This window comes from Apium graveolens, chromosome 5 (assembly GCF_009905375.1).
Source record: "Apium graveolens cultivar Ventura chromosome 5, ASM990537v1, whole genome shotgun sequence".
In the NCBI taxonomy this organism is placed as follows: domain Eukaryota; kingdom Viridiplantae; phylum Streptophyta; class Magnoliopsida; order Apiales; family Apiaceae; genus Apium; species Apium graveolens.
In genome coordinates, this window is record NC_133651.1 from 289,092,690 (window position 1) to 289,101,280 (window position 8,591).

An 8,591-nucleotide genomic window follows, 5' to 3' on the forward strand; every position below is an offset into this window, starting at 1 on the left:
GTATTCCAAGGATACTCCTTTAGCCTGAGCAAATCATCTTTTTCTTCTTTGTTCTGGTTTTCTTTCCTAGCCCTTTGTCATTTTCCTCAATTTGGAGTTGGAGTTGTCTGAAGAATTCAGCTTCATCTTCAACACTGATATCCAACTTAGATTGCATTTCCTTGAGAGTTTCATTGCTGGCAATCTTGAGTTGGTCTTCAAGTCTGAAAAATCTTCTGACTCCTTTATCATCTCTAAATTCCATCAACCAATGAGGTGATTTGTGAATTGTAATTCCCCTTTCTTGAATGAGTAAAGTCCTGGGTAAAGCATTGGGCTCCTTCTAAGTTTTCCTTATATTGGCAATCTTGTTGAGAATTTCAGTCTTGGCAGTTCTGGTAAAGCCAGAATCCTTTTGTATAGCTGAAAAGACTCTAATCAAGGTAGAGTAGCCTTCATTCAGAATCCTGTGGAGAGGCCATGTTCTTTCCCCAGCTCCTTTGTATCTGAACACTAATCTCTCTGGTAGCTGTCTGTAAGCAGCTATTCCTCTTACATCCTCCAGCTCATCCAGATAGAGTTCAATGTCTGAAATTTCTTTTATGTCACAGATGTGAACATAATCATCTTTAGAAATGGATGGCTTAGGCTTAGGCTTTTGTTTTTGAGTGAATTTCTTAAAGGTTATGGGAGGTGTAGATTTGGGTTTTCTTTTCTGTTTTTTTGGTAGTGGAAGAGTGGTTAGAAAGGTAGGCAATTTGATGGTGTCCCAATCAATAGGTTCCTCTTTTGGAATGATTGGTTCACCATGGATGTTTATAGTGGGATTAGCAACAAGAGGTTCAGGTATGGAAGGTAGTGGTTTAGATATAGATTTGGTTACTTCAGTATTATCTTCACTCCTTCTATGTGCCTTAGCCTTTCTTCTGTTTCCCTTCTGCCATTCCTCTCTTTCTTCCATACTCTCACCAAATATACTCCCAAAAACCTCATCTAGGTTTGCAATCTTGTCTTCACCCCTGACTTCAATTCCTTTCTCTTCTTCAACTTGACTTGACTTTAGCTGTTGTTCAAGCTTTGCTTGTGCTCTTTTGTCAGCCTTTAGTTGCTTGACTTCTTCCTTCTTGGCTATTGAGAATTTGGGATGTCCTTGCATCACACATATGCTCTTTCCCTCTCTAGAGATAATAGCCCTATTTCTCCTTACAGCCTCATCCATGGTCTCTTTGAGATAAGCAATACTCCTACCTAAAAGCTTGTTCTCATCAGCTTTTGGAGGAGGAAAGTCCACTTCTTTTAAAGGATTCTTTGTAGAGTCCTTATTGGATCTTTTATTGGGCTTGAGAATTATAGCTTGTAGTTCTTTGGAAGAAGCTTCTCCATCCTTATGTCTCCCTACTGGCTTGAGCTCCATGTTGATTGGTTCAATCTTTGTGCTATATTTCACAGATGTTGATTTATCTTGTGTAGAGCCAAACAACAGTTGCAACCTTTCATCAATTCTCCTCCTTTGCTCTTTCACTTGAATTTCAGCTGCTGCTAGCTGAATCAAATCAATTCCATCATGCTTTCCTTTGATTTGAATGATTGGAGAAGTAGTGATGGCAGGAACTAGCACTTTAGATATTTTGATTTTTGTAGTTGGCTCTCCTTCCCCTTCCCTTTTACTCTCCCCCTTTTTGTTATCATCAAGAAGAGGGGTCAAGCCTTGTGCTTTTGCCAGCTGCATTAGGAGACTGGTTTGAGATTGTTGGTTGTGAAGAATGGTGGCCACAGAATCTTCAATAACTTGAACTCTGTCTTCCAACTTGGCCAGCCTTTTCTCAGTAACTGATTCCTTTTTCAATCTCAAAACCAAGTCCTGCAATGTACCATAGGGCATGACTGAATCCAATTTTTCAGAACTGTAGGATTTCAAGTCAGCAATATCCTTCCTGAGATCATCCATACTCAGATTCTGCTTTACTTGCTGCAACTTCATGAGATGCAGTGAGTCCAGGTGAGCTTGAAGGATAGCCTTGATACTTGCATGTGAAGTGTTCTGAATGGCCTGTTGAATAGTGTTGATTTGTTTGACTAAGGAGACATTGAATTCCCCTGATCTATACTCCTTTGTCAAAGCCCATTCAGGTAGATTTGGAATTGAACTAGGGCCTTCATCTCCCCCTAAGTTCATGCTTCCATCAAAGGAAACAGAGTCATCATCATCAGAATTTACTCCAAATTCCTCAGATGGCTCACCAGCTGTAGAAGGCATCTTATTAATAGCAGCTTTATCCCTTTGAAGAGATTCTGTTGTGTGTACTAGATGTAGTGTCTTTTCTGCCTCCTCATTGCCCTGAGCAGCCAACATTTGATAGGCTGACACAGGATGAGTAAAAGTGTCAGCATCCAAGGAAATGTTATCAATTACAGCTTTGTAATGTTGCTGAAATTGTCTTTCCTTTTCAGCATCATCCACAATCATTGACTCACTAGCAATGGCTGGTTCCACCCTTATATCTACTGTACCTGCCTTTCTCTCTTTTTCTCTATTTTCTTGCATCAGGGGCTCCCCCTGGCTCACACAACTCACTCCCTCACCTTCACCTACTAAGGTGGTACTCCTCTCACTTACTTTTGCCATGCTGGAAGAAATAGCATGCATTTTTGAGCTCTCAATCTCTCCTTTTGCCTGGGAGCAACCCAGCCTCTCACTCAAATTTTCACACCCTTCCCTCAATCCTAAGAGTGATTGCACAGTATTCATGTCTTCTACACTTGGAATTGATTCAGTTATGTGTGGAGAGACTATCAACGGATGTGGAATATCCGTTGAAGGTGAAACTGATGTTATCAACGGATAACTGCTGTTAAGCTTATCCGTTGAAGAGCAACCACTTGTCAACGGATGAGTGATATCCGTTGAAGAAGGAAAAGAAGTTGAAATTGAAAGTGATATAACTGTTGAATCTGTGTAGATTGATTTGAGATGTGGTGACACAGATCCTTCAATTATATCTGAAAGAATTTGCGGGTGATCCAACAAATCATCTAAGAGATGATGATCACCTGCACTTGAGTGGGGCTCCTCCCTGAGTTGTAAAGAGGGAGAATCAGGAATTGATGGGAATAACATATCCACATCCAGAGATGGTGATGAAGTGTTTGGTGATTGATGTGTGATTATTGTGAGAGAATGGGGCTGTGACTCCACATTTATTGGAGCCACATCAAACTGAGTTTGAGAAGGCATAGATACAGAAGGATGTATCTGTGCAGTGTGTGCACCCTGTGTAGAAGATTGGGTTCTAGCCTTCTTTCTTCTAATAAAAGCTTTTGTTGGTGAGTGTTTGGCTTCAGTGTCCCTCCCTCGTTTGTTCTGTGTTCCTGGTTGGGAACTATTTTCAATAGTAACATCCTTTTGGGAGGATGCAACTAGGGATGTGCTAGATACCTTTTTAACCACCACAGCTTTTTGAGAAACTGTGGCTTGGCTAGCTTGGGAAGCACTTAACTCTCCTTCCTTATCCTGGGGGTTTCTTTGATGTTCACCCCTCCCCTCACCACTCACACCCTGTTCACTCCCCTCAGGGTTAATGGTTGGTGTTACAACTGTTGTCTTTTGAGAAACAACAGAGGTGGTTTTCTTTGTCTTTGATTTTGAAAGTTTAGTTTTGGTGACCTTGGTAGAAATCTGTTGGGGCATTGTCACAGATTTCATGGCCACACTAGAAGATAAAGAAATAGAGGGGTTGGAAGAAGTAGGAGTTGTAGAAGCAATTACCTCACCTACCTGAGGTGCATTCATGATTGGTAAATATACCAATGGCACACTGCTGTTGAGATCCATTCTCAATAAATCTGCAAGAACTCTTTTCTCTTGTGCCCAGCACTTGAGTTTATTATTCTCATTGATTATGACCAAACCTTCAGCAACATGGTTAGCCAATAACATAAAGAATCTAGCATAATAGATGTTATTAGGTCTATTAGCTTTGTTACCTAATCTAGTACCCAATTCTAGCATCACATAGTTGCTAAGGTTAAAATACCTATCAGAAAGAAGCATATAGAGCATATTAACAAGAGATGAAGTTATGGCATCAAAATTACTAATTTTCCCAGAGAAAACCTTTATAAAGGCATCCCCAAGAAAACTCCATTCTTTCCTAAGGCCTTTTCTTCTAATACTCCCTAAACTAGCAGAGTTGAGAGAATAACCTATGGAATCTAACATGCTGGATACATCATTATCAGTGTGTGGTGTCATGGCATTGTTCTCAGGTAATTTAAAACATGCTTGTAAATCATCACAGTTAATACAGTGATTTTTACCTTTGAGAGTGAAGGAGATAGTCATATCTATGGAGTTGAACTCAGCAGTTGTCCAAATCTCCTCAATTACTTCACAGTAAATAGTTGGGGCTTCCAGCATTGCATAGCTAAGTTTACAGTTTTTGATGAAGTCCATCATTTTGTGATAGTCTGAATGGGCTTCATTCTTTTCTACCAAAGCTATGAAATTGTTCTTCTCATAGATGAACCCAGATTGAGACATAATTTTCACGACTGGTGCCATTGTTGTGAGTAGAAATTGCAGAGAATAACTTGAAGGTTTTGCAGAGAGAAAATGGTAAATGCTTGAAATTTTAAGAAAGCGTAAAGTAAAAATGAAAAATCAGAAGGGCTTATATGCTTTCAAAAAAAAAATTAGTAAAAGATTAATCAATAAGTATATGTTAGTGAATTTCAGCCGTTTAAGAATAAACTATAAGTATTCTAACAACTACCTTTAAAACCAATACATACAGATGTATGTATGAGTATCAACGGTTAAGAAAATAGAATCAACGGCTGTGAAACACCTGAATCGACTGATGTGACATTTCAACGGATAAGGCAAATTGTCATCCGTTGAAAGGTACTTCAGTTTTATCCGTTGACGGATAAAAATTCCAGAAATGTATTTGTCTTTCAACGGATAATGAATATCCGTTGATAGAGCAATTTTGACTTTCAATGGATAGGAAACATCCGTTGATGGTATAAACTTTGTTAAAAGTCAAATTTGTTCTAGCAACTAATATATTTCAGGCTTCAATTCAAATTGCAATAAGGACATGAATTTTAAGAGTAATTAAGCATACCTAGCTCACTTACTAATCTTGTGAATATTGATTCATCAAGTGGCTTGGTAAATATGTCTGCAATTTGTTGTTCACTTGGAACAAAATATAGTTCCACTGTACCATTCATGACATGCTCCCTAATGAAGTGGTACTTGATATCAATGTGCTTGGTTCTTGAGTGCTGTACAGGATTCTCTGTTATGGCTATGGCACTTGTGTTGTCACAAAAGATAGGAATTCTATCAACATGAAGTCCATAGTCAAGGAGTTGATTTCTCATCCATAACACTTGAGAGCAGCAACTTCCAGCAGCAATGTATTCAGCCTCTGCTGTAGAAGTAGAGACTGAATTTTGCTTTTTTGCTAAACCATGATACAAGCTTGTTTCCCAGGAATTGGCAGGAGCCTGTTGTACTTTTCCTGTCTATTTTGCAACCTGCATAGTCTGCATCTGAATAACCAATTAGATCAAAGCCAGATTCTCTAGGATACCAAATACCTAAATTTGGTGTACCCTTGAGATATCTGAAAATCCTTTTGATAGCTATTAAGTGAGACTCTCTAGGATCAGCTTGAAATCTAGCACACAGACATGTAGCAAACATTATATCTGGTCTGCTAGCAGTTAAATATAAAAGTGAACCAACCATGCCTCTATAACTTGTAATGTCCACAGACCTTTCAGTCTTATTTAATTCAAGTTTGGTGGCAGTGGCCATGGGAGTTTTTACAGATGAACATTCCATTAAGTCAAACTTCTTTAAAAGATCATGAATATATTTAGTTTGACTATTGAAAATTCCATTACTAACTTGTTTAATTTGTAAACCAAGAAAATAGGTTAGTTCTCTCATAAGGCTCATTTCATAATTACTTTGCATTAGCTTAGCAAACTTTTTACAAAGTTTATCATCTTTAGAACCAAATATTATGTCATCTACATAAATTTGAACAAGTATACTAGAGCCATTAACATTTCTAAAGAAGAGAGTTTTATCAACAGTACCTCTAGTGAAGTGATTCTCCAAAAGAAATTTTGATAAGGTTTCATACCAGGCTCTAGGTGCTTGCTTCAGTCCATAGAGTGCTTTCAACAGATAATACACATAGTCTGGAAAATTTGGATCTTCAAATCCTGGAGGTTGACTTACATAGACTTCTTCCTCTAATTTCCCATTTAGAAATGCACTCTTGACATCCATTTGATAGACTTTGAAATTGGCATGAGCTGCATAGGCTAGAAAAATTCTGATGGCTTCAAGTCTTGCAACAGGAGCATATGTCTCATCAAAATCTATTCCCTCTTGCTGAGAATAGCCTTTAGCAACCAATCTGGCTTTATTCCTTATGATAATGCCATTTTCATCCATCTTGTTTCTGAATACCCATTTTGTGTCAATAGGACTCTTGTTCTTTGGTTTGGGTACCAGCTTCCAAACTTGGTTTCTCTCAAATTGGTTTAGCTCTTCCTGCATAGCTAATATCCAATCTGGATCCAATAAGGCTTCTTCCACTTTCTTAGGTTCCTCCTGAGATAGAAAACTACTATACAGACATTCATCTTGAGTAGCTCTTCTTGTTTGCACTTTAGATGATGCATCACCAATGATCAGTTCAAAGGGATGATTCTTGGTCCATTTCCTTTGAAGTGGAAGATGTGCTCTAGATGAGGTGGCCTCAGTATTGTCATGATGTGAGACAGAGTGTTGACTAGTTGAAACTCCCCCTGAGTTGTTGGTCCTTTGCAGGGAACTTGGAGTTCTATCAACTGATGATGTAAATCGATTATCCGTTGATGAACTATGATCAACGGATGCTTCATTTAGTACTTCAACGGATGATACACCATGTCTTTCAACGGATACTGCATTGCCTCTATCAACGGATGCAGAATTCTGACTTTCAACGGATGCAGTATTTTGTGCATTATCCAAGGGCATGTTTTGAATCCCTTTTGAAGTGTTATCTCCATCAGTCTCCTCTTCACTATCATCACAATATATCTCAATGTTGTCGATTTTGAGTCTCTCATATTGTCCCTCATCTGTTAGTCCATCAATCTTTTTATCATCAAACACAACATGCACAGATTCCATAACAATGTTGGTTCTTAGATTGTAGACCCTATAAGATTTTCCAGCTGAATAACCAACAAATATCCCTTCATCAGCCTTTGCATCAAACTTCCCTTTATGGTCAGATTGATTCCTTAGTATAAAGCATTTACATCCAAAGACATGAAGAAAGTTTAGAGTTGGTTTTCTTCTCTTGAACAACTGATAAGGAGTCATGCCTTTAGCTTGATTGATCAAAGAGATATTTTGAGTGAAACAGGCACAATTAACAGCTTCAGCCCAGAAATATGTTGGTAACTTTGATTCTTCAAGCATTGTTCTGGCAGCCTCAATTAAAGATCGGTTCTTTCTTTCAACTACCCCATTTTGCTGAGGTGTTCTTGGAGCTGAGAACTCATGCATGATTCCATTTTCTTCACAGAACAGCCTCATTGATAAATTCTTGAACTCAGTTCCATTGTCACTCCTGATATTCCTAACCTTCAGGTCAGGATGATTATTGACTTGCCTGATGTGATTGATAATGATTTCACTTGCTTCATTCTTTGATCCAAGAAAATAGACCCATGAAAACTTTGAGAAATCATCTACAATCACTAAGCAATATCTTTTTCTTGCAATTGACAATACATTGACTGGTCCAAACAAATCCATATGTAGCAGCTGTAATGGTTCATCAATTGTTGTTTCAAGCTTCTTTTTGAATGATGCTTTCCTTTGTTTGCCTTTCTGACAAGCATCACACAAACCATCCCTTGAGAATTCAACAAGAGGAATTCCTCTTACTAGGTCCTTTTTGACTAGATCATTCATTGTCTTGAAATTCAAATGGGATAGCTTCTTGTGCCATAGCCAACTCTCAACTGAACTTGCTTTGCTGAAGAGACAAGTAATAGATTCTGCATTTGCAGAGTTGAAGTCAGCTAAGTACACATTTCCTTTTCTAACTCCAGTTAGAACCACTTTGTTGTCTTTCTTACTAGTGACAACACAGGCTTCAGAATTGAAGGAAACTGTATTCCCTTTATCACATAGTTGACTGATGCTCAGTAAGTTATGTTTGAGACCATCAACTAATGCAACTTCATCAATGATGACATTCCTTGTTGAAATCAAGCCATATCCCATAGTAAACCCTTTGCTGTCATCTCCAAAGGTTATGCTAGGGCCAGCTCTTTCCTTAAACTCTGTGAGCAGGGAGAAATCTCTTGTCATGTGTCTTGAACAGCCACTGTCCAAGTACCATAGATTTCTTCTATTTCCCTGCACACCATAAAATCAATCAATTTGATTTTGGTACCCAAGTTTCCTTGGGTCCATTCTTGTTAGCCTTTCTCCTAGACTTCATTCCTCCTGCATCTCTAGACTTAGGTAACTTTGAGTCAACCTTGGTCTTGGATGTAGTTGGTTGAGGTGTAGGGTTAGT